Source organism: Hemicordylus capensis, chromosome 5, assembly GCF_027244095.1.
Source record: "Hemicordylus capensis ecotype Gifberg chromosome 5, rHemCap1.1.pri, whole genome shotgun sequence".
In the NCBI taxonomy this organism is placed as follows: Eukaryota; Metazoa; Chordata; class Lepidosauria; order Squamata; family Cordylidae; genus Hemicordylus; species Hemicordylus capensis.
In genome coordinates this window covers 41037438-41063898 of record NC_069661.1, presented here as the reverse complement: position 1 = coordinate 41063898, position 26461 = coordinate 41037438, and the positions used below count along the sequence as shown (strand labels likewise).

General features: G+C 40.6%; 1 protein-coding gene across 5 annotated transcripts in view; it reads right to left on the bottom strand.

Moving 5' to 3' along the window:
• Positions 1 to 26461, bottom strand: part of UGT8 (UDP glycosyltransferase 8) — a 77158-nt gene that overhangs the window by 32941 nt on the left and 17756 nt on the right. The window contains exon 1 of one of the 5 annotated variants that reach the window (XM_053257223.1): positions 15242 to 15484. The exons of the other annotated variants lie outside the window; for them this stretch is intronic. The gene's annotated coding sequence lies outside the window, so the exon portion shown is untranslated. Of the gene's footprint in view, positions 1 to 15241; positions 15485 to 26461 lie in introns of those variants that run through there. 5 annotated transcript variants of the gene reach the window in all.

Sequence of the window (26461 nt, the reverse complement as noted above, 5' to 3'; positions counted from 1 at the left end):
CTGCCGCATTTTCAACTAACTGAAGTTTCCGGACTACATACAAAGGCAGCCCCATGTAGAGCGCATTGCAATAGTCAAGCTGGGAGGTTACCAGCTGATGCACCACTGTTTTGAGGTCATCCTCTCCGAGGAATGGACGCAGCTGTTGAATCAGCCAAAGCTGATAGAAAGCACTCCTGACCATGGCCTCCAACTGAGATACCAGGGTGAGGCCTGGGTCCAGGAATACTCCTAATCTGCGCACCTGCTCCTTTTGGGGGGAGTGTAACCCCATCCAGCACAGGAAGATCTAACTCACCCCTCAGATTCTGAGCCCCCACAATGAGCACCTCCATCTTGCTTCGATTCAGCTTCAATTTGTTATCCCTCATCCAGCCTATTACGGCCTGTAAGCAGGCATTTAGAGAATGAGTGCCATTTCTTGAAGATGAAAAGGAGAAGTAGATTTGGGTGTCATCAGCATAATGATAACACCCAGCACCAAATCTCCTGATGACCTCACCCAGAGGTTTCATGTAGATACTGATAAGCATTGGTGACAGAATGGAGCCCTGAAGGACTCCATATAACAGCTCCTGTTTTGAGGAGCAACTGTCACCAAGCTCCACTATCTGGAATCTACCCGAAAGATAGGAGCAGAACCACTGCAAAGCAGTGCCCCCTATCCCCAACTCCCCCAGGCAATCCAGAAGGATACCATAGTTGATGGTATTGAACCTCGCCGAGAGATCCAGAAGAACCAGCAGAGTCACACTCCCTCTGTCGGTTCTCTGGTAAAGGTCATCCATCAGGCCAACCAAGGCTGTCTCAAACCCATAGCCAGCTCTAAAGCCAGCTTGAAATGGGACTAGATAATGTTTCCTCCAAAACTGCCTGGAGCTGGTCAGCCACCACCCTCTCGATCACTTTGCCCAACCAAGGGAGATTGAAGATTGGCCTGTAACTATCCATCACTAAGGGGTCCAGGGAAGGCTTCTTAAGGAGTGGTCTAACCATTGCCTCCTTCAGACAAGGAGGCACCCTCCCCTCCCTCAGAGATGTATTTATGATTTTAACTAGGCCACCTCCAACAATCTACCTGCTAGATAGAAGCAGCCAAGTCGAGCAAGGATCCAGAGAATAGATGGTAGGCCACACCACCCCAAGCAGCTTGTCCACATCCTCAGGAATCACAGATTGAAACTGATCCAATCTAATACTGCAACAGGGATCACTAGATAGCTCCTCCATAGACTTTGCAGAAATAGTGGAGTCCAAATTGGCCTGAATACAGGAGATCTTGTGCGCATAGAACATCCATCATATACTCTGAGACAGGGCCAATGAAAGTTTTGCTAGTTCACCCAGCATGCAGCTATCCCTCAAGCCCCAGTTCTGGGACTGTTGAGAAGATAAAGACTAGAGAGATAAACAGGCATGAAAGAAAAGACAAAGGTAACAGGTACCAACATCACATAAACAAATTAGGTTCCCTGGGATTCTGACCAAAAACATCCACCCAAACTGGCACACCCCTTACCATCTGTGCGTAGGTCGGATGACCTCCCTATAGCCGGAAAAGAATCCTCCATGGTAAGTCCAATGTTTCTTTTTCCAGCTCTAGGGAGCTCATCTTCACGATGTGGGTGTCCAACAGGGTCTCTGCACCTTGTCTCAGACAATGGCCCCTCAGAAAGGGAACCCACTAAAACATACCCTAGTTGAGAAGCCTCCATATCGGAGAATACAGGTGTGTATCCTACAGAAAAGAAAAGTTGTAAAAGGAAAACAAATCTGAAACAGCTGAATTAACTCAAAAAAGATCAATTTGAAGAAAACAAATAGACTCCCTTCTCACCCTGGCACACAGGTGGAAAGGAAAGAGCAGAAAAGAAACAAGTTGTTCTATTAATAACTACTTTCCTTTCTGTCTCTAAAACTGGACTGAATTTGGATCAAAGTGCGGTCCACAAGGTAGAGCTCTTGCACCTCAAACATTCACGTTTCCGCCATCTGGGATTGGGGTTGATGACATCATTACAAACTACACCATTGAGGTGACCCTGTGTGTCACTCATTACAGTTGTACCAAATTTGGTCCAAACTGGTTAGACAGTCCACAAGTTAGTGCATTTGCACCTCAAGAATTCATACATCTGGCATCTTGGATTGGGGTGGTTGACATAATCACAAACTACAGCATTGAAGTTTCCCCATGTGCCCCTACAGCTGTAGCAAATTTGGTTCAAATTGGTTAAGCAGTTCACAAGTTAGCCCACTTGCGCCCCAAATGTTCATGAGGCTGCCATCTTGAATTGCAGTGGATGGCATCATCACACACACACACCCCACACATTTTGGGCATCCCTATGTGCCCCTACAACTGGAGCAAATTTGTTTCAAATTGGTTAGGCAGTTCACAAGTTATCCCACTTGTGCCTCAAAAGGTTACACGTCTGCTATCTTGAATCAGGGTGGATGACATCATCACAAACTATGCCACTGAGGTGTCCCTGGGTCCACAGGTTAGCCTGCTTGCGCCTCAAAAGCTTGTGTCCACCAATCCTGAATCGGAGTGGATGACATCACAAACTACGCCATTGAGGTGTCCCTACAATTGTACCTGATTTGGTTCATATTGGTTCAGGCATTGCAAAGTTGTTAGGGGGATCTATCCCCTATAGGGCACACGGACGGACACACACAGAGAAAGCTGAATGATCCCATAAGCCTATGGGAAAGTAGGCTAAAAAGGAAAGGACTAGCCTGTAAATATTAGTAGCTGATTAAGAGCTCTGTTGGGAACACTGTCTTCGGAGCAGACAGGACTGGAACTGGGGCTTGAGGGATAGCTGCATGCTGGGTGACTAGCCTAGCAAAATTTCCATTGGCCCTGTCTCAGAACATATGATAGATGTTAACCCATCGTGAGGATAACCTTCCTATAGCTGGAAAAACTTGCTCTTGCCGATTCAAATTGTTCCCCACTGATCAATCAACTGAAGCTTTTCTTAATATATCCTTGTAGCCTTTACAATTGTAACCTGTTAAACCTTGTAGCCCTTACTTTTTATTAATAAACATAAACCTGACACATTCGTGATGTGGAAATTACCATACCAAACATACGGAAAAAACTTAGTCATCTCATTTATAATATGTTGCTACAAAGATGTTCACAAGAGTCCCTCTTTTATCTCTTTAAATGATCATTTAACATAGGATTATTTCCCATGCAACCATACACTGGTAAGTGGCAGTTCTGGCATAATACCAATAAGCAATCAGCGATGTTTCAACATATCAGTGGAAAGTAAGTAGATCACCAGAAGAATTATGCTTATCGCTTGGGAGATCATGGAATGGATTCACTAAACTGAAAGTAATGTCATGAACCTGAGTGATTCCAGACTATGGACTTTGGAGCTAAAAACAAACAACTCACCTAGCTACAACACTACATACACACCTCTTGGGCACTCTTTTTATCCAATTGCCAGGTTTGCCACTGTACATTTTGCCTGTTATTGCCTGTGCCAGATCCATTTATTCAGGATGCAGATTAACTAGTGCTCCACATTGCGGGATAAAGCAAGCTGGCTTCAAAGTCAAACTACCAACAAGACACCACTCTACCTTAGTAATTAGCGTTCTACATTAAAGACTGTGCAAGTACTAATGTAAAAGCATTGTTAGGAGTGGAGGCCAGGAACAAGAACTCTATGTTGAAATTATCAATTGACTAATATTTTCTACATGTTTTCATGATGGTTAGCTATCTTGTTTCATTAGAATGTGTAATATTTCCTAAAATAACTGGATTGCCCCATATTTGATGTCGATCTTTCCAGGAAATGAGCTGTTTAACCAATTATTTCCCCTCAAGTTCTAACTGAACTTGCTTTTTAAAATTTCTTGCACTGATTTAAAGAGCCATCATTGTCAAATAACATAACTGAACAAAAATATGATAGAATCACCAATTCTATATGCACGTTTACATATTTGAAACTTCTAAAGGAGAAAAGAATGTCTGAAACTCACTAAGCAAGTGATATTTATGTTTTTTATTTATTGTTAAATTTGTATACTGCCTTTCATTAAAACAATCCCTAGGTAGTTCATACAAAAATTAAAAACAAGACTATAAAAATGAAACAGTTAAAATATTAAGCTAAAATATAAAACAAATCTGATTGAAAAGATTTAAAATACAACCATAACAACTGTACAAAATACAAAGCAGCAGCAGTAGAGACAATCATACAAAAGCCTGGGTTAAAAGCCAAGAGTTAACCCACTTTCTAAAACCTGTGATAGAGACAGAGGAGTGAATAGCCACTGGGAGAGCATTCCAGAGTCTACATAGAGTATGTATGTCAGAATGTATGGTTCTCTACTTCCTGTATTCCACATTATATGTTATAGTGCCATTATGTGTGAAATGTTATGTAGTGCCATTATTTAAAATGTTTGCAATATATTATATGGTGTGTTGTTGAAGGAGTAGATAAACTAGCAAAGTCAGTAGAAATCAGGATCTTTGCTCGCAAACAACAAGCACATCACTCAGAATTTGGCTATATTTTCTTTGGCTTCTGTGAAATGCCAACTAATATTTGATGTTGATCATATATATTACAGAGAAAGAGAGAGCGCTATTGTTGGAGGTTTTAATTGTGCAATTTCCGATTATCAGAAGCATATTGGCAATAGCTATTGATATGGGAAGTTTTTAGCTTGACAAAAGTTTAGCACAGGCCCGATTAGCAGTTATAAGATGGTAGGTCAACGTTTTGATATTTCTGCTTGGAAATATTTTGCTGTTATTGTTCTGAGAAAATGTAGTTAAGTAACATGGGCTGATGCTAAAAAATAGGTGAGATTTCAACATGGAGGCAGAAAAACAAATAATCACAACATCCTGTACATTTACATAGTAATGGGTCTTGGAGGCGTGGTTGTATAAAATATGTAAACAGAGGAAATCCAGTCAGAAAGCAGTAAACAACTATCATCATTAAGGGGTATAAAAATAATTGCATTCAACTGATTGTAACGACGCCCAACTGCTACAAGGGGGTACTACGGTCACGTGTATCTGGCGGTTTCCGGCATCGCAAGGAGCTAACGGATTCCAACCGAAGCTGATCTGCGCAGGCGCAGAACCTATCAGTTTTGAATGTCTGGAACCACTATCCAGATGATAGTGTATGTAGCCAAGATCATGAGACAATTCTCTACTCAAGAGAAAGAAACATAGCTGAGACCAGAAGATACCGATAAGGAGAAGGGAGGGCAGATAGGCCAAACAGTAGGTCATGTCCAAGGCTAACTGGCATGTCATGAAAACATCTGTTCACAAAGACATGTATTGCAGGATTTACTGATTTGCTTGCTTTTTTAGTATCCTCAGGGCGGAGTGCTTGTCAGACTTTTTTGGCCTGTACTGCTCCTTCATGATCATGAATAAAAAAGCCTTTTTGTGCGCACACCTCTGTGTATTTGACTCAATTCTGTCAGGCAATGAGTTCAATTGCGGGAAGCTTGCCTAATTCTTTTTGCTTCAGTAAGACGCCCCATTCTATGTCAAAATCTGATGGAAGGATGAAATCAAGGGACTGAATCAAACAGGAGGGCAAGGTTCCAGAAGATTTTCCCACAACATGAGCACCTACAAGAGGTTTTTCACACAGAGCTTCTAGCCGGAATCTCCTTCAGGAGAGAGTGTGCGCATTCACACACCAGCCAAACTTACCCCGAAGTCCCTTCAAGATCCTTGGACCTACTCAACACACACAAGTCTGGCTTTGTCTTGCGAATTCTAGCTTATCTCGAAGTATTTCCAGGTTTTTAAAATGCTGGTTTTAAGCTGCTTTTTCTGAAAACACCAGAGCAAATAGGGAGAGGCACTGACGTTATCATTAGCATGATAAGAAGGATACTCTCTTTACAAATGCAGATGTAGCTCTTCAGTACTCTCTCCCTCTTCCCTCCACCATTGGCTAGAAGGAACACACCTGAACTTGCATCAAAAGCAAACCTGAGAGCAGAGGGGAGGGGCTACTTCCCTCAAAACTGCGAGTGTACTTTGAAGTGGCTTCACTCAACATATACCCCGCAGCATGAAGCCATGTGTGAATACTGAATTACCTGATTGAATTGGCTGACTGAATTACCTTGTTTCTGCTGCATCCTTTCTTTGATTTCTGATAAAGCCTAATAAACCATTTGCGAGGGAATAGTAAAAGTCTGGCCATTTTCCTGAGTTAAATACCTGGGAAGAGCTTTTCTCCAGAACATAAGTAATCTCTTCTGAGGTTGTGGCCAAGCCCAGAGTGATACTCTTAAATTATTTAAACAAAAATATCATACTATCATAAAGTTTTGTGTTTTATTTTGTGTAAATTTTATAGCAATAATTTTATTATTATATGACTGGCTAACAAATAAAATATGACTTCTTGAAAAATGAAAAAGCAGAGCTAAATTTTAACAATATTACTGCACATACCATTTTTTGCAGTGTTTTTATGGAATAGGATTTGTTAAATTAAATTAAAGCACCGTGGGTCCACTGTGCCCTCTAAGGTGTGCGCATACTCACAAGTTTTTGGATGTCCACTCAGTTCATTTTAGATCCCACTCAGGTTGAATCAGGAAGTCCCCATTCTGAATGCAGGTGCGCACACACTGCCTTTATACTGCCACCCAGAACAAAACTCATTCCACATAGAGATGAAAAAAAATTAGAGGGACCACTGTGTGGATCCCTTTTAAGTAAAAACATTAATGCACTTATAAAAGTTGAATAGCTCTGAGAAGTGTCAAAAAATTGAACTACCATTATCAATAGCTAAAAGAGCACCTAAAACAAAGAAGTTTATAAAGCTTATATCAGTGTACATGTTAATCACTTATATAAGTGCCAGAGTAGTTTGCTCAATGAGGTGTGGAAAGAAAAGTTAAATAGTGTAAAAATAAAATAGTTAAACTTTAAACCTATTTTAAGAGCCTCACATAAAATAACTAAAACTACTAGCTTTGGGATTTGTAGGAAAGGCTTGTAAACCTTAGCTTGTTAAAACAAACTAAATAAAAGAATGATTTTTAAAAAATATTTTTCTGAGATTGAAAGTTACAGAGAAATCTTCCCTACTCTATGAACAATGCTATAAATTGTTCAGAACTGGAATTAAAAAGCTGCCAGTCAAAGTTATTACTCAACAATTGTTTTAAGGTTCTTCTTGTCACTTCTTACAGATGCAGAAGCACAGTGTTTGCCTATACTGCAGCTTACTCTAGTGTAAACACATTCAATGCTGTTTGAAGGACTTGCACTACCCTTGTATCTATGCTTAACTACTGTCAAACTATAAGGAGGTCTTACATATAAAGTGGCCACAAGGGTAGCATTTTTGTCCTAGCCCTTTTCAAGGGGATCTTGTTCACATGCTAGTAAAGCTCAAAAAGCTCATAAAGCTAAAGCTTTAAAAGCTTGCCTAAAGCTCATAAAGCTTGCCTTTTAACAGCTGAAATCTTGATAGCTGTACAGTTTTTGCTAAATGCAAAAACACTTCACAATGCAATATGCTGGTACAAAAAATGTCTTCTAAAAAGAAACAACCACAACAGTGAAGTAGGAAGATTTTGTCTAGTAACTGACCGGGACCATGAGGAAAGAGAGGGAAGGTACACACAGTCAGTTAACATGCAACAATCACAATGGCTAAGCTCTAGAATAATTTGAAAGCCCACATACATCCATGCATATTTGTTAATGTTTGCCCCACATCCATGCAAAGGTTTGGCCAAGAACTCCAGTTGGTACAAGAAGATTCATGCAAAAACAATGGTCAACACCACCTACTGACGGGTCAAAGACAGATATTTTCAATATAAACACTGCAGATCAGGTGTTATAAAAAACAACTTCAGGTCAACACTTAACTCAAAATATAGGCAAGATCTAAGAGATCTTTAACTGGATAACTTGTGAAGTTTAACAACAATGAAAAAAGGTTTGAAAACATGATTACAGCAGTCTGTAGGACCGTAGGACATTTATCTTGTGTACAATCCACAATCCTACCACACTACACAATGCACCCCCTGCCCCACACACAACTTCTAATGTAGCACAGGCAGCCTAATCCTAGCAAATCACAGACACACTCATGACTTATAACACAGCATGGTCCATCAGCTATTAAAATGCTACCAATGCCACTCTAATTAGTCAAAGCAAACCAGGTCAGTGCCCAGTTGTGAAGCAACTGAGGCACAGTCACTGCAGATGGCCCTGGACAGAGATTGTACTGATGACTATTACCAGGCACAGCAATACCACAGTTGTTTCAGGACACTTGCACTTCCAGGCATGCCTGGAATTTGTATACTGCTTGTGCTGGCACTAGAAAAGGAAGCGTGTTAGTGCAACTCACTAGGTTTGTAGATTATACCCACACCTATAATACAAAGAGAGATTCCTCTTCACACCATTTTCTCTTTACACACACACACACACACACACACACACACACCACACCCCTGAGGGTGTATCCTTAACAATGCCACTTAAAAGCAACATTCAGAAACCAAACATACTTAGATAGCCATTCCAACTGGGAGCCCCATAACCACGGAACTACTTTTAAGCAAAAAGGTAATGTGGGCAAGAAGTGCAGAACTCTGTTACTACCTGTGGCTTACCTTTCTGCAGACACATCCTCAAACACTTTCCCCACAAATAAAGAAGAAAAGTATGGGCAGGAAGCCGGTTCTATACTCTTAAATTGCGGTCTTCCCCCTTTTTTTAATATGGTTGGTTTCATTCCACATTTAAACACACAGAACAGTCACATCTAGCTTGGCCTTTACTGCTACCAATGAGGCCCAAGAAAATCACCATTACAAAGCTACATGCATAAATAGCTGGTTTGAGGGGGTTTTTTTTTACACAGACAACACAAACTTTGTTTTCATACCAACAGAAGTTGGTCCATTAAAATATACCTTACCTACTATCTCTCTCTCCATGCCCTTGCATCTAGGAAACCTTGATGTGGCGAAGTATTTGAAAACCCCTTCCTGAGCTCAGAAAGGCTCTGACAGGTTTGCTCAACTTTGCCCCACTCCCCTGTTTTTGGACTACAACTCCCATAATCCCCAACCATAATGGCCAATAGCCAGGGATTATGGGAGTTGTAGGCTGACATCTGCAAGAGGGCCAAAGTTGAGCAGCCCTACTAGCACATCCGAAATAACAGCTAATCATTAAGTACTCGTTCTCAATCGAAGTATTAATCAAACTGGAATACACAATGAAGGCATTAATCTCTCTCTAATGTGTCAAGACAAAAACAGGAGAAATACATTTAAACATATACTACATGTCTTCTCATTCCTTGCTCAATTCACTTCTCTATTTCCTGAACAGTTTTAAAGTCTCTTCAGCAAAAAGAAAAGCCACGAATCAAGAGAGACCCTTCATACCAATCAGCAGCATTTTACTGCCAGAGATTCAGCTATCTGTATTACAGCTTTGGTTGTTTTCATCATGTTACCAGGAGATTTTGAGTTACTTGCCGCACATAAGAAAAAGCACATCAGATCAGGATTTTCATCATGCAACGGCTTAATTAGTACAACTGTCCCCTCTGAACTAGCAAGCAACTAATTAGTCACCTAAGATTACAGAGATTCTGCATCATGGTCAATCAGCAAAGCGTATGCTACACAAATATCCCAGAAGCAAAATCAACCTATCAGACACACAAAGTTACAGGTACTACTCCCCCTCCCACCACCAACTGTTTCCTTTCTCTAGTATCCTTTTACTTTACTTTCTGCTTGCCATGTAAGGCTCTTAGGCTTTATATATCTCCAGAAAGACACCTGTTTGACACAGCAGTCCACTAAATTATCACATTCCCTCAAGTCAATACAATCCCTTGTTTGTATTAGACTTTCAGTTAGAATGAGGAGGTTTGAAATGAGAAAAGCCATTTCTGAACAATTCCAGCCAAAAGGTTTCATTTATGCAATTAGGTCAGAAAAAGGAAAAAATGACTAGACAAATTTGTCACTTATGATGTTCAAGGGCCTTTATGATCTCAGGAAGAAATCTACATGAAAGATACTGCTGTTGCTAGATTTGCCCTCAAAGTATATTAAATAGGTCAGATACCAGGTGTTAAATAACAGGTGTGATAACAGGTGCTTGACTATTGCAATGAGCTCTACGTGGGGCTGCCTTTGTACATATTCTGGAAACTTCAGTTAGTTCAAAATGTGGCAGCCAAATTGGTCTCTGGGGCAACCCAAAGAGACCATATTATGCCTGGTTTGAAACAGTTACACTGGCTACCGCTAAGTTTCCGGGCAAAAAACAAAGTGCAAGTTATTCCCTTTAAAGCTCTGAACAGCTTAGGTTCGAGTTATCTTAGAGAGCGCCTTCTTCTGCATGATCCCCACCGCATGTTAAGGTCATCTGAGGAGGTACATCTCCAGTTACCACCGGTTCGTCTGGTGGCAACTCAGAAGCAGGCCTTCTCTGCAGCTGCTCCTAGGCTGTGGAATGCACTCCCGGGAGAAATCCATAATTCAAGATCATTATTGTCCTTCAGGAGAGCCCTTAAAACCTATCTGTTTGCCCTAGCCTTTCAGTGTTTTAAATGATTGAAAATGTGTTTTAAAATTTTTTTTTTTAATGGTTGCCCTGGTTTTCCCGGATTTTTTTAGCTGTTGAATTGTTTAATTGGTTTTATTCTGTTTTTTATAGTTTTGGTTCTGTTAACTGGTTTTAATTGTTTTTACCTTGCTGTAAACCGCCCTGAGCAGTTTACAAACCCCTGAAAGCTGTACAAAATAAATTTCTTAGGGCAATCCTGAGAGCACCCAGATGTGCTTCTTCTGTGATGCTGAGAGTTGAACTGGGTGTTCTGAGAATTGAGGCCAGAGCTTGGATGCTGATCCTAGCCTTTTGCCTTAGGATAAACTTTTTTTTCTCAAGGATGGATCTCGGCGATTTTGACTGATGGTTTTCAGTCTTCATGGGCCCAGGCAATTCATGCTAAAATTCTTTCACTGGGATTTTCCATGGATTATCTGGTTTTGCTGAGCCATAATCAAGCTCTACTGGCCTTGAAGCAGAGAATCCTGGACACTGAAAAGCAACACGAGTTCTCTATGATCCCTGAATGCTCAAGAAGGAGGTTGGGTTTATGTATTGCTGTTAGGGGTCCCACTACTTATTTGTATATACCTTAGAGCAGAGATCCTCAACGTTGGGCCCCCAGATGTTCTTGGACTTCAACTCCCATAATCCCCAGGCCCAGTGGCCTCTGGCTGGGGATAATGGGAGTTGAAGTCCAAGAACATCTGGGGGGCCAACGTTGAGGATCCCTGTCTTAGAGAACCTGCGCTATCTGAGGGCTTTTCTTAGAGCAAGGTATGTTATGCTCCCGTTGGCTGTTCTTGCGGGGAGAATAAAGAGAATACCTAGGGAAGACAGAATCTGCCCTCGTGGCTATGAGGAGATTAAATTCATCCAACATGTATTGTTCCACCGCCCATTTTACAGAGAGCTAAGATGCTCCCTGACATCTCCCTGTCTGGCACCTTTTTTAGGATGCTCAGAAGATTTTTGTTTTTATTATCTTCTGGCAGGTCATTTTCCACCTGTTACATATAAGGTGGCGAAGTTTTGCTCAATTTTATGTGGTTACGTCAGTATTTTATTTCATGTGTATGTTCTCCTTGAACTTTTAGTCTTTATATTCATACTTTTATTGTTAGCAATTGCTAGTTAAGTTTCTGATTGGTACTGTATGTGATTGATGTTTTATTACTTTCTAGCAATTGTTAACCTTTTGCAGGATTTTCTGTATTTTATTATCTGTAATTGATTTGTAAGCTGACCATGGGTCATAAAATAAACAAACAAACAACCGCCCTGAGTCACTTTGGAAGGGAAGTATATAAATCTAAATAAATAAATAAATAAATAAATAAATAAATAAATAAATAAAGGACCAGTTTCAAGTAGTAAAAGAATTCTAAGTTACATAGAACTTTCATGAGGTAAAAGTTAAGATTCATGCATTTCTGAAACAGCAATATCGAATACAAGTACACTCACGAACATCCAGATTAATATTGTGCCAAAGCACCAGGTTATTCCACTACATCGGGCTGGGAGTGGGGGAAGTTCTCTCTGAGGGTCTGCCAAATCATAGGGACTTATTTTTGAGAGGCACAAGTGGCTGTAGAAGAAACAAGGGATTGCAGAATACTGTTCCTTGGCTCTAGCACATCTGTGGAAGATTAGTCTGGATACTGGCTATTATAAATTAGAAAAGTAGCAGCCTAATCATAAGAATTTTGACATTTTATGTTGAAAAGATACTGAACAGCCAGAATTTAACGTAGTCTTAGAACTTGACATCTCCTTAGGCCAGGGTTTCTCAATGTGTGGGTCCCCGGATGTAATTGGACTTCAACTCCCATAATTCCCAACCAAAGGCCACTGGGGCTGGGGATTATGGGAGTTGAAGTCCAATTACATCTGGGGACCCACACGTTGAGAAGCCCTGCCTTAGGCCATTCTCTTTGTTTTCAACTGTTATTCTTGGGCATATCTTCTAAAGTGGAAGAACTATTTATGATAGCATCTGGAAGATCAGAGCAGAAGATATTATGTTGGAAGCATAATCCTTTGGAATTACTACGGAATATGTGAGGGTGGGTGCTGGGTGGGCTCACACTCACTGCCCCTCAACCTGAGCACATTATTGGATCTTCACCAAATCAATCTATTTTGCTTACAACTTCTACAACACACATGGGTTGTATACAGAGGAATAAACTGAGGTCAAGGATCAGTGGATGCAATCCTGACCCACTCACCCTCACATACAGGCTAAATATGGCTTTTGTCAGGCATCCAAAAATATCTGAATTTGTACTAGACTATGATCTTTCTATAGTGTGAATATGTCTTTCATTGTGACTGATGAAGAATTCCACTCAGTTTGATCGAGGCCTCACTTGCAGAATTTGGTTTTACAGGTTGAAGTATTTGTGGTCTTGACAGCCAGCTCCTGACCAAATGCAAAATATTTGAAAAGAATCACATATTTTCACAAATACTCCTACAACCAATATCATCATACTTAGGTTTATTTTGCTGTAACTGAGAATTCACAATTTCAAAAGATCTTCTTGTGAAATAAAAATATGAATATATTGAAATTAAAAGTTAACAGCTTCTACTTTAGAAATGTTTGTTCTTTCAAGTTTTTCTCTTGCTTCTGTGCTCTTCCCAGTTCCTAGTAACTATGTAAAATACTTAATATACACAAAATAGTGAAGAAAGAAGTCTACTGATAGAATAAAATCACCGTAGTAATTGCTGAGAAAACCAGAACTTATATTACAGAGTTATGCTCACAGTAGTCTATAAACCAGTGTAATCTAGTGATACAACCTTGGAGGTCAGATGCAGTTTCCACACATTGCATATCTCTTCACCACACAAACTTGCTATGCTTTCATTGCACAAAATAAGCCTAGGACTGGAACAACAAAGGTACTGGGAGGCAGTCCAGTTTATCCAAGTGCAGAGAGTCAACAATAAATCAGTGAATACATTTGTGCTAGTACTAACACTGAAGGTCACCCTCCATGATGAGAACCAAAGTCAGAAGCAATGCAGTATCTATTAGCAAGCCTGTCTCTGAATAACATACAGCAACGTGCTATTTCAAAATATATACATTTTGTACATATACTAAGCTATGTAACTTATAGAAAATTAACAAATAAAATTCTTAATTACGACATGATAGACATGAAAGAAAGTTCCACCTCAACTAGAGTGAGTAATTTAATACAGGATTGCTCAGATAATAAAATTTAAAAAGCAATAAAAAGCCATGTTCAGCCACAGCATTATGAAGTGATGTGGTAGGTGTTAAATAGAGAGAAAACTCAATGCCACATGTTTTATGCAAGGTTAATTTCTACAGACCCCAATTTAGAATAAATTGCTTCAAAATGAAATTACTTCAAAAGGAATGTTGCCCAACCAAGGCCAAACTACCAGAGCAATAAAACAATGTTCAGACTCAGTCATGCCAATTTATTCTAATTCTTTTCATGTTTAAACACATTATTTGGAATATCCATGTCAGAAAGTCAATAGCACTAAAGGATAATTGCAATAGGCAAATCACAAGGTGTTTAAATGTAACTTGACATGATTAAATTCCATTCTGATATGATTCTCTCAAGCAATGACCTGATATCAGGACAAAGAACTATCTTGGAGAACAGTGATAGGGAAAAGATTATGATACACCACTAAATCTCTGCTTTGTTATCAAAATGCTTCTTTGCAGCTCTAAGGAAATTCAACAAATGGAATAAATGAAAGCAATAACAAACACAAAATATTTGATGCATGTTTGCAGTGTAAAGCTACTATTTCTAAAGGATGGGGAAAGCTCCTACAACCAGTTGTTCATGAGAACCAGGTAGCGGCAAGTACATAAAATCAGATTATGTGGCAGTATTTAGAAGTAGAAGGAAAGGTTTAATGAAGAAAGTTGATTCTTCTGGGGAAAGTACTTTAACTACCAATCAATGAGAATGACAAATATTCCGGCCCATCTAAAAGTTAACAGGCAACATTTTCTCATTTGTGGTTGGTGTTCCTGTTTGTTTTGTCCTCTGACCTTGTATGTTTTGTGCTCCTGCAAACTCATCATAAAAAGATGGCATATTCCCATCTACCATGCATTTGATGAAGAATTGATTATTAAAGCTCACAATAAAGCAGTTAATCTTTAAATTGCCATAGCACTGTCTTTTTTTTTAAACCCTATTTTTCTGACATTTCTTCATAAATAGGATTCCTCTGAAGAAATCAGAGGTTATTCTTAAATGTGGCTACTCACACATGATTTCAGAAAGATCTGTACAACTGGACACAAGCAAAACTTTTATAGAACTAGGAGACCACTCCCAATTCCCCCACACACACACTCCAAAAAACTTCAATTCAAAAATTCACCCATTTCTCACAACATATTTATAAATATAAGATTTAGCTTTTATTGCTGCCTTCAACGCATTTCAGCCACCTGTCAAATCGATCACAGACTTCAATTCAGTTCAATACCAGCCAACATTCTTAAAAGATCAGAAGCATAATCTGAAGGAGGAAGAGCAAGCACAGGTGAGTAAAACTATATTTTACCTGCTAAGTGCTATAAAGCAGCAGCATCAAATTCCTCTGAGAGAATATCTGGTAGGGCAGAGGGAGACAGAAGGACATCTAATACCCTGTCAGCAAATATACAACCAGAAATGCTGAAGGAACTGTAAACAATTAGCATGTGCTGAAATTCCAGAGGAGCAGAGACATACATGAGTAGACAGACCACCTTAGGCCTTAGAGAAATCAAGGCCTGTCTCAGCCCTTATATATTACATATCTCCATCTTGGGGAGACTAACAAGGTGTCATTAAAATGCAGGAAAGTGTCAGATAAAAGGCACGTGTGTTCTATCTCCCTCTAGAGGACCGGAGGGCACGCTGGTTAACACAACTCCTGACTCAAATAGGTTACTGGAGAAACAAACAACAGTTCATCTTTCAATAACTTCTTATGTCAGCTATCAGATGAACCTGCCAGTTTAAAACAATTGTTATCAAAGGATTTACAATGTACATTCTTTGTATTTACAATGCAATGTAACTAAGATGGACAAACTTACACATTATAGGCTAGTAAGGCTTGTGTTTAAAGTCTGTTTCAATCTTAATGAAAACAAAAAAACTATTAACTCTTCAGTACGATTCTGTACAAACTAGTAAAATAATGAATGAAATGATAAATTTAATATTTTTCAAGTTACAGTATATTTGTGAAAACATGATCTTATTTTCTGAAGGGTAACTATAAATAGTTCCAATGGGAAAAGATTTGGATTTCTGCATTAAAAATACATCTAGTTTGATCTAGAACTATTATTGCAGAAATAAAGAATTCTTCTATCACAAATGACTGGTTGTTGTTTTTTAATTACACAATTGGAACCTCAAAGAAAAATATATCAAAATCAGGAAACTTTAATGGCTTCCCCCTTAAGACACTTCTTAAAGGCTGCATATTTCACCAGCAAGGCTCAGGAAATCCACTAGTCTATTTGGTTGTGATGAGTGAAAAATGATGCCTGATGAGTGGAAAAAATCAAATTTTTAAAAAGACATTTTATATGTAGTGGCTTCCTCTCTGCTTAGAAATTGCTCAGGTAGGGTGACCAGATGCAAGGATTTCTATTCCTTTAATGGTTTTTAAAAAGAGGAAATTTCAGCAGGTGCATCTTGTGGTGCAGGTGTGAGAAAAGCTACATTCTGCTGTATAACAATTAAAGGTACCACAGCCCTGTCCTCCTTTGCATTTATAACATGTTACAAATTATCAACATGTAAAAATAAAGATCAGGGATTTGTCCAAATGTGCTCTTCCTCTGAAGAAAGGCGGTCTTTGGATTGGATGAAGAGAAGATTTGGCTCTGACAAACAGTACTGAGAGGAAAGGTTTAGTCTGAGGACATTATGAGGCAAGACAGGTGTTTTTTTTGTTAGAAATGCATTCCTTGAAAATACATTACAAGTACTGAACTGGGAAATAGGAAAATAAATATTAATCTGACAAGGAAATTTCCACTGAAAAACTGATTGAATAAGATGGTGGAGAATTGTGGTCCTGAGAGCTGAGGGAGTTTCACTTCTTGTACAACAAACTTTGCAAATACTGCAATGAAGACCTACTGGAAATCAATTACCATAAAACCAAAATCATGGTCTTCACTAAGAGACCAAGGACACACTCCTGGCGTATTTATTTTATTTTTAATTGTTTTAACATCTGTATCCCACTCTTCCTCTGAGAAGAGTCCTCATGCTTATTTTTATCCTCACAACAACCCTGTGAAGTAGGTTAGGGTGAGAGAAAAGTGACTGGCCCAGAGTCACCCCGTGAGTTTCATGGATGAATGGGATTTGAACTCGGGTCTCCCCGGTCTTAGTCTAACACGCTAACCACTATACCACACTGGCTCCAAAGGTAAAGTGTGCCGTCAAATCAATTTCAACTTCTGGCGCCCACAGAGCCCTGTGGTTTTCTTTGGTAGAATACAGGAGGGGTTTACCATTGCCTCCTCCCATGCAGTATGAGATGATGCCTTTCAGCATCTTCCTGTATCGCTGATGCCCGATATAGTACCAGCGGGGATTCGAACCGGCAACATTCTGCTTGTTAGTCAAGCATTTCACGGGAACCATATAAACCAAGTCTCATGCTTCAAATACCTGGGAGTGGTCTTCCACACTTCTGGGACTAGGAAAGCCCATGGCAACTATGTTGCCCAAAATGTCCAGAGAAGCGCCACTGCCTTCCTAAAATGCTTACGATCAAAACAGAGCCAATACGTATCCAAAGCCCTTAAGTTATCTGAAGCTAAGTCAAAGGCACAATTTCTATATGGTGCCCAGCTAAGCCTTTTTTTCAACTTTGCCCCCTAGAGTTCGTCCAATCCAAATTTCTATGAGAAGTACTGCAAATCCCCCATTGTCTCTTTAAGACCGGTCTGCAATTAGAAGCAGACCTGGTGAAAGTGAAGACCAGAATCTGGCTGTCCATACTCAACTACTGGCCATACTCAACTATCCCTCCTCCTAACAGGCCTAGCCCCCTGAACATTGGTGGATGGCTTCCAATCCACATTAAAGCAATTTCTGTCTGTGGGCACTGTAAAATATTCCCCTTAGGGCAGGGGTGTCAAACTGTAGCCCTCCAGCTGTTGTTGGCCTACAACTCCCAACATCCCCAATAACAATGGCCAGTAGCCAAGGATGATGGGAGTTGTAGGCCAACATCTGCAGAAGGGCCACAGTTTGACATCCCTGCCTTAGGTGATGGGACCACTCTGGGAAGAGCACCTGCATGCTTGCATGCCATAGGTTCCAAGTCCCCTCCCTGGCATTTCCAATATAGGGCTGAGAGAGACTCCTGCCTGTAACCTTGGAGAAGCCGCTGCCAGTCTGTGTAAACAATACTAAGCTAGATGGGTCTGACTTGGTAGAAGGCAGCTTTCTATGTTCCCAACATTGAGCTCTCCAAGTATGGACTCTGACTTTTACTCAGTGTCTGAGCAACATTGTAGTGTAGTGAAAGTTACCTTTAGTGGGTAAACCAAGGCTCAAAATTCCCAGATGCCAACTCACCAACACACTTGGCACTTTAAGCCTGAACTAGTGGGTGGACCAATGTGACCAGGAGTGAACAATGAAAGCAGGGGCAGGTGCCCTGTCCACCTCCTGGTTGCATTGGTCCATCACCTGCCTGAGGCAGACAGACAAGAGCAGAACAAATCTTCGCACATTGCTTCCTACTCCTGATTGCATCTGTCTGGCTCCGACAGGCAACCGACAGATGATGTGGAGCAGGGGTGGATTGTTTCCTCCTCTTTGTCATATCTGTCTGATGCAGACAGGCAATTAACTGATGATCAGGGAAGAGAACTGTGCAAGCAAAATTCTGTGCAAGCAAAACTCCTGGGCAGGTTGCATATCCCTCCTCCAGTTTGTGTCAGTCCATCACCTGCCTGAACTAGACAACACAACCAGGAAAAGAAAAGAACCCACTCTCACTTTGCTTGCGAGCCAAGTGGGATTTCATACCCACCTCCATGCAGCAGAGGGCTTTGCTTGGAGTGAGTAGTGAATCTACTTCTCCCCACACAGCAGAGAGTAGTCTTGCTCCTAAATATTTGGGCTCACTCCTAGAGCCAAAGAAAGTTTGTCACGGTCTGGGGCAAGTGAAGGACAGGGCTCAGGAAATCCACTTGTCTACTTATTTGTGACAAGTGAAAAATGATGCTGGATGAGTGAAAAAAATCCTGATGAGTAATGTATCAACATAGCTCACTGAATAAAATTTTTGTCTAGCTGGTGAACAGAGCCAACATTTCTTGAACCTTGGTGAAGGATTATTCAGTGTGTGAGTGAGTGATAAGAAAACAGGCCTTGGTAATAGGAAAGTGAACTCTGATACTGACCTGGTATATTTAATATATTGAATTTATGTTTTATTTTGAGATAGAAATGACCTGATCTTGTGTGATTTTGGGACATAGATCCCTGGATTTTGTTTTATGCACTTTATAACAGGTGAAATCCAGATTTTGTCAAGCAACAAATAGTTCCTTGCATTCAATAGACCATCTGTGTTTTGCTTCTCCATCTGTTGTGAAAGATCCCAGTTACAGCTGGTTCTCCCCCTACTTCCCTTCATCCAACGTCAGGCTCCGTCTAGTATCCAAACTGACTGTAACAGTTTGGGATGGCTCATGATCCAAGACAATAGAAATTATATTAAATCTTTCATGTTATCCAAGGGCAGACAAGAATGAAACTGGCAATAATCATAAGAACTTTAGCAGTCTGGAAACCAAAGTGGTGCAAGCATGTCTGATAGTTACTACATGAACATGACAAAATTTTGCAGCTGATTAGGGTTTTCCTGTAGCTTCATGGGAGCACCTTGTGGCTTCTTCCTGTAATTTGGAAACTGTCTGTAAATAAACTAGTAAGTGCCATAATGCGATTATATAAATGTATTGTATGGACACATTAAAATAATGGTCCACATGATACACAGTGTTATGCCTCCATAACACTGTGCCCCAAGGCTGCTGTGATTACTAAGCAGCCCTGAAGGTGTTCTGAATGAGCAGTGGCACAAGCAGCGCTACACAATTTCCCCACAATATCACAACAATGGGGAAAATGGCACTACTTCCATAGCTCTCCTTAAGCAACTGCTCATCCAGAGCTCTGTTGGGAGTTAGGGAGTCCACAGCAGCTCCATAATGATGGGGTGCAGCATTATGGGGCATAACACTGCGCATCATGTCGGCCACCATATTTAGTTCTGGTCTAAACATTAAATAATATCATAAAGCTGGAAATATATTTAAAAGGACATCTGAAATGATTGAGCATTTAGAGCAACTTTCCTGTAAGAAAAGGCTAAATATATTGGGGCTTTTTGGGTCAAAAAGAGGTGATGAGGAGTGATACGGAAAACGTATATAGAATTATGAATATGGAGAGTGGGGCCGGGCCAGGAGTACCCCTCTCTCATATTAGAATTTGGGCTCATTTAACTTATTGGCAGTAGATGCAGGATGCAAAAAGCAAATATTAAGCCTTGAAAATACATGCATAAAAGTCACTAGCCTGTGAACATTTTTTACTAGCCTGTCTGCTAATATCCATGTTAATAATTTATATATTTAATAAATAAGAAGATCCAGCTTCTATAAAACTTCCTTCTAGTTGCCTGGAAAGGTTACCACAGATAAGCAGGCAAGTTACCATTTACAAACCTGCTTTGTGAGACAACATAAGTTTAAATAATTAAGCTTACTAAAATGGTGTGGTGATAGATAGATAGGATAGATAGAGGCTATCTATCTATAAGACCAGGCAAATGAATGGAAGATAAACCTATCATTGGCTTTTAGCTATAATAGCTAAATTGAACCTCTTAAGAGGCAATGCAATAGATGGTCAAGCAATAGGAGACAGCCATCACTATCATGCCCAATGTGCAACCTTTCATAGGTACCTACCAGGCCACTGTTAGATGGAATGCTGGATTAGACAGACTTTGGTCTGATCCAGCATTGCAACTCCTATGCTCTTTACTTACCAGAAGCTGTAGGGAAATAACACTGCTCCCCAATTGGAGATACCCTGGAACTGTGAGGTATGCTTGGGATGGGAATACTAGAATATTAAACTGAAATTATATTAACTTCCCCATAACTGGACACAAGGGACAGGCTGCCAAAGACCTCAATATGCATGAGATTTGACCAGCTTTATCAAATCCCCACTCGATGCCATTAACAGCTTTCCTGGTCTGATTACAAGCTATTTTCTTGTCACAGTCTTCCCAAATCTTGACACTAAGAGTAAAAACCAAACTTTTCATATTGAAGGAGAATTTCATTAAGTTAAAATTAAGTGGTTCTCACTGGGATTGGCCTTAGCTCAGCAAAAGGTTATGCACCCACACTTTGCTTGCAAGGGATACATCCAGGCAGACATTTAACAAGTGCAGTTTCCCTAATCACTTCCTATTAATGCCCCTGATTAATTTCTGTCTGATTCATCTTTGATCAAGGCAAAGTGTGGGGGCCAAGTGTGGATGCATGGAGCCTCATTTCTAAAACCATCATCATATACCAGACTGTACAAAGTATTTACAGCTTATACAGCACAGAAGCTAAGATGGACACCTTAACTTGCCATTTCCATTCTTTTTAGAGTACGGGTTAAAATGTAAAGCAGTTTAACTCTAATTTAAACCAAACGTTCTTGAATTACTTAATTTACAGGTGTTTTAAAAAAAGAAATATGGTTAGACAGATTTGGGAGGAGCCAACATGGCAATGGAGTAACAGATTTTTGGAGAACTTCTGAGGCTTCCCTTTTTAAATTTAGGGATACGGCACAGTTTTCATTTATAAATGTTTATGGCTCATGATATGCTTAGTTGATTAGTGCATCCAGTTTTCCTAGTTCTATTTTAAGTTTCCTGGAATGCTTCTGCAGACCTATGTGGGATGATTGCTCCGTTCTAGGGATATGCATTTCATTTCGGATACAAAACGTTTTGTGAACAAAACAGGCCATTTTGGCTGTTTTGTATCCAAAACAAAACACCCAATGCTCAAAACAGTAAATTTTGTAGCCAAAACAAAACGTCCCTGTTTTGGATACAAAATGTTTTGTTGTTTCGTATGTTTCGGAACTCCATTTTGCAATCGCAGAAAGTCTTTCTACTTCAGTCTCCATTTTTCGTTTTGACATCTGTTTGAATTTCCAGCCCTTCCAGCCCGCAGATTGGCCAGCGAAAGCATGGGCTGATCTGCTGGCAATTGCCTCCTTATTCCTTTTAAGCAAATTTAAGGGTAAATTTTACCCTCATTGGCCAGTGGGGCAGTGTGCATTTCATTGTTGTTGTTTCACACTGTTGTGTGTAGATCAATTGCATTTCAGGCGGGGGAGATGCGGATATGCATGACCTCTGGAAATCTGCCTGATTTTTTCCAAAGCTCTGCTGTTGTTGATGTGTGATGTTGATGTTATTTGGGGTGGATTGGGGGCAGAAAGGGGGCTTTAGAGACAGAAGAGTGGTTCAGGTGGTAGTGCCCCAATGGGTGCCTGCTGCCACCCAGATTCCAAAGCAATTGGGAAAAGGGCTGATTTTTAAAGAATTTCTGAAGTTGAAATGTCTTTGGGGCAGATTTGGGGCAGAAAGGGTGCCTGAGGGGCAAAACAGTGGGCTGAGTGGCAGTGCCCCATGGGGTGCCTGCCACAACCCAGATTCCAAAGGAATAGGGCAAAGGGCTGATTTCTTAGGAATTATTGAAAGTTTACACTTCTTTAAGGTTCCCCCCCACCCGGGAATAATGGAGGTATCAGCAGACCCATAACTCCACCTGGGGGGCACTGGCGTGGCCGGGAGTGAGTGGTGGTGTAGTGCACACAGGGTGCCAACCACCCCCATGGGTTGCTAACCCATGGGGTGCTGGGTTCTGTTGTTTCTGAGGTGTTCTGAGTGTAGATTCTCTGGTAGCATATGAGATTTTCAATGACAAACCATGAATCCACTCTCATATGCTACCAGAGAATCTGAATCTGCACTCAAAACATCTCAGAAACAACAGAACCCAGTACCCCATGGGTTAGCAACCCATGGGGGCGGTTGGCACCCTATGTTGTCGTCGGCACCCTATGTTGCCACTCGCTCTGGGCCACCTTAGTGCCCCCCAAGTGCAGTTATGGGGCAGGAATTATGGAGGTCCATCTTTCCCTATGGGCAAGAACTTTACAGACACGCAAACTCCATTACATCTTTAAAAATCAGCCTTCTGTCCAATTCTTTTGAAATAATTCTGGCAGATTCCTTGCCCCCACTGGGCACTACCACCCACCCTACTCTGCTCTGGGCCACCCCTTCCCCCCAACATGAAGCTATACTTTTGCTAAAACCTCAATTCTTCCCTAAGGGAAAAATCCTATAATCCAAAAATTCACCAAAACCCAGCCCTTTGCCCAATTCCTCTGAAATTTGGGTGGTAGTTTCCACCCATTGGGCACTAACCCCCCCCCCCCCCACTAGTTTTTCCCTGGGGCCATTTTTTAAAATCCAAAACGTTTCAGATTCAGATTTTGCAATTTTGAACAAAGAACAAAATTGGGGTGTTTCAGATTGGCTGGTTTCGAACAAAGAACAAAACAGGGGTATTTCGGATTCGGGCCAAAAACAAAACAGGAAAAAAAACCCGCACAACCCTACTCCGTTCCTCCTTTTTTCTTATGGTGCTAAATAACACTGTGGTTGTAGGAGAGCTGTTTGAAAAAGAGATGACTAACAAAAAATGCAAGCAAGTAGCAAGTCCACCGAACCCAAAGAAAAACAAATTCAATCAGCATCACACCACTGAGAAAGCATCAAAACAACGCATAATAGATGAACTATTATCTACGATTGAAACCGAGAGGATAATTATTAATATTCCTGTGGAAAACAGCTTTGCAGCCTTGGAGACAGAAGTACCACTAACAGACTCTGTTTTATCAGATTTGGGTAAGTATACTTCTGAGAAAATTACTGGAAATTTCAGCAGCATGACCTGGGGCTTAAAACTGCCGATACCGAAGATGCCAGGATACCTTCCCCTTGCAGAATGTTCTTTTCTGAAAGCTAAGACTTCAGATTTACTGCTGAGGAAAACTGAAGCAGTTTCCTGTAAAGCTGATAAACTAAAACCGGCTTTTGATGAATGTATTGGAAGTTATGGGCAGATGAGAACAAATTGTGAAAATAAAGCTCAGAAGGAGGGGATTGGCTGCAGTAAACCCTGCATAGCCGGACATAAATCGGAAGCCCGTTCAGGAGGAGGGGGAGGTACTGTGAATGCTCCCTCACAGGTTTTGAAGCCAAGGCAGGTACTCCACCTTGGATGAACCACGACAGATGGCATACACATCATGCTGTGGTTCCCTCTCTATCTCAACTTCTCCAATGCCAATCAAGATATATACAGGTGAAACTCGGAAAATTAGAATATCGTGCAAAAGTCCATTAATTTCAGTAATGCAAATTAAAAGGTGAAACTGATATATGAGACAGATGCATTACATGCAAAGTGAGATAAGTCAAGCCTTAATTTGTTATAATTGTGATGATCATGGCGTACAGCTCATGAAAACCCCAAATCCACAATCTCAGAAAATTAGAATATTACATGGAACCAATAAGACAAGGATTGAAGAATAGAACAATATTGGACCTCTGAAAAGTATAAGCATACATATTTATTTAGTACTTGGTTTGGGCCCCTTTTGCAGCAATTACTGCCTCAATGCGGCGTGGCATGGATGCTATCAGCCTGTGGCACTGATGAGGTATTATGGAAGACCAGGATGCTTCATTAGCGGCCTTCAGCAATTCTGCATTGTTTGGTCTCATGTCTCTCATCCTTCTCTTGGCAATGCCCCATAGATTCTCTATGGGGTCAGGTCAGGCGAGTTTGCTGGCCAATCAAGCACAGTACACTGTATACTTTTCAGAGGTCCGATATTGTTCTATTCTTCAATCCTTGTCTTCTTGGTTCCATGTAATATTCTAATTTTCTGAGATTGTGGATTTGGGGTTTTCATGAGCTGTACGCCATGATCATCACAATTATAACAAATTAAGGCTTGACTTATCTCGCTTTGCATGTAATGCGTCTGTCTCATATATCAGTTTCACCTTTTAATTTGCATTACTGAAATTAATTGACTTTAGCACGATATTCTAATTTTCCGAGTTTCACCTGTAGACCTTGTTGCCATAGACTGGCTCCCAAATGTCTCTGGTCTGAAGAGGATCCTTCTCTGTTTTTCACAATCCGCAATCCCTTCCATGCTATTTAAGTTAAGACCCCTGCTTGGGAACTTTGAGATCTATGTGCTCCGTGTCTTTTCTGAGCAACCTATTTAACCCTTTACTACGTGCAGATGTTAACCTTTTAAAAGAGATGGGGAGAGTTTAACTGGTGTGCAAGATAAGGTTCCTACGACAATCTCCTTGGATGAGCAGTGAAAGGAAACAAGTCATATCTGCCTGATAAGCACAGAAAGCCTGAGCCTCTGGAAGCTATGGAAGTTAACCCTTCCTTGAATCCACCACAATTAGAACAGAGCTTCAATGATCGCATAAAAGAGCTGAAAAACTCTTCTCTCCCTTAAAACTACAGTAAATTCAACAGCTGCTGAGGTCTACCCTGGAAGGCAGTTAACTAAGGTTAGCTCCCCCAAGAAGCCAAGCAGCCCCAGCCAGGAGTGCGCCAGGATGCAGGTAGATGAGGCGTTCTTAACGGCCCTGGAGGAACTGTCAATCCATTCTGTCTCACCTCTTCCTAAAGAGGAGAATGAGTCCCTGGATATGAACCTAGAGCCAATCGTGTCCAACCTGACAGCTGAAGATATTGTTCAAGTGGCCAAAGCTTGGTGTGAGGATGCAGACAACCATTTGATGGATTTTTCCAGAACTGAAAATGTGACCAGCACTCGGGGCAGATGAGTTCATATAATCCCAGAGACTTACAATCTGTGGTAATAGGAAATAATGTGATAGAGAAAATAATGGAAGACACCGCTGTGAAATAGGAAATAATGGGAGACAGCCCTTGGTACAGGATTCACAGACTCATGCTGAGGATATTTTAATCCATGAAACTTCTAAGTCGGGAACACCTGTAACTCAAGCAGCTGATCTGATATCTGGCACTCCTGTCTGGCAATCATCGGGCCCCAATAAGATCTCCCTGGTCTCCTGGGACATAGCAGGACTTAAAACCAAAAAGTGCTGATATTTTTTTGTAAACTATTTAACCAAATTTAATATAATTTTTTTTACGGGAGACCTGGTGGTTGGAGCATGTAACATATCATTCTAATTCACTCCCTGCCCTCCCAAGTGACAGGAAGGGTAGACCCCAGGGAGGTGTAGCAGTTTTAATCTCCACCAACTTACATGTGAGAATTGAGAAGCTTCCCCCTTTTCAGAGCTGGGCTGTGGCAGTTCATCTAATAATGAATCAAACCCACTTTCTTCTTACAAATACATATTTGCCTCCATTATGGTTGTACCCTCAAAACAAGACTCTCTGGCAGGAGTTTGAAAATTATGTTAGTTACTTGTTAAATCTTTTACCCTCATTTCATGTAGTTCTGGGTGGAGGCTTAAATGCTAGGATAGGTGCAATGACCTTGAATTATATGCACATTTTCAATGCTGTCCTCCAAATTGGGATGAGGGTTTGTCGTCAACTAACTCATCAAT